Source organism: Nannospalax galili, unplaced genomic scaffold (genome assembly GCF_000622305.1).
Source record: "Nannospalax galili isolate Female #2095 unplaced genomic scaffold, S.galili_v1.0 C45456791, whole genome shotgun sequence".
Classification (NCBI taxonomy): domain Eukaryota; kingdom Metazoa; phylum Chordata; class Mammalia; order Rodentia; family Spalacidae; genus Nannospalax; species Nannospalax galili.
Genome location: NW_008361162.1, coordinates 1 through 200, shown reverse-complemented (window position 1 = coordinate 200; position 200 = coordinate 1). Strand labels below are relative to the sequence as shown.

Here is a 200-nt window from a genome sequence, read left to right as displayed (position 1 = left end):
GAAAGTTTAAATAGATCCATTTATTTATTGTCAAATAGAAAGAGAGACACTGACCAGAAGAGCTTAGCTCACTATCCTTTATAGTGTCACAGACTACTAAAGACACGCAGAAAATTAGAGAGGGGTGCTCACTTCTGTAGCACATATAGTAAAATTGGAATGATACAGAGAAGATTAGCATGGCCCCTGTGCAAGGATGA

General features: G+C 38.0%; 1 pseudogene; it reads left to right on the top strand.

Annotated features, from left to right (window-relative positions):
* Nucleotides 1-124: 124 nt before the first annotated feature.
* Nucleotides 125-200, top strand: LOC115069021 (annotated as a pseudogene; the record flags this gene model as incomplete).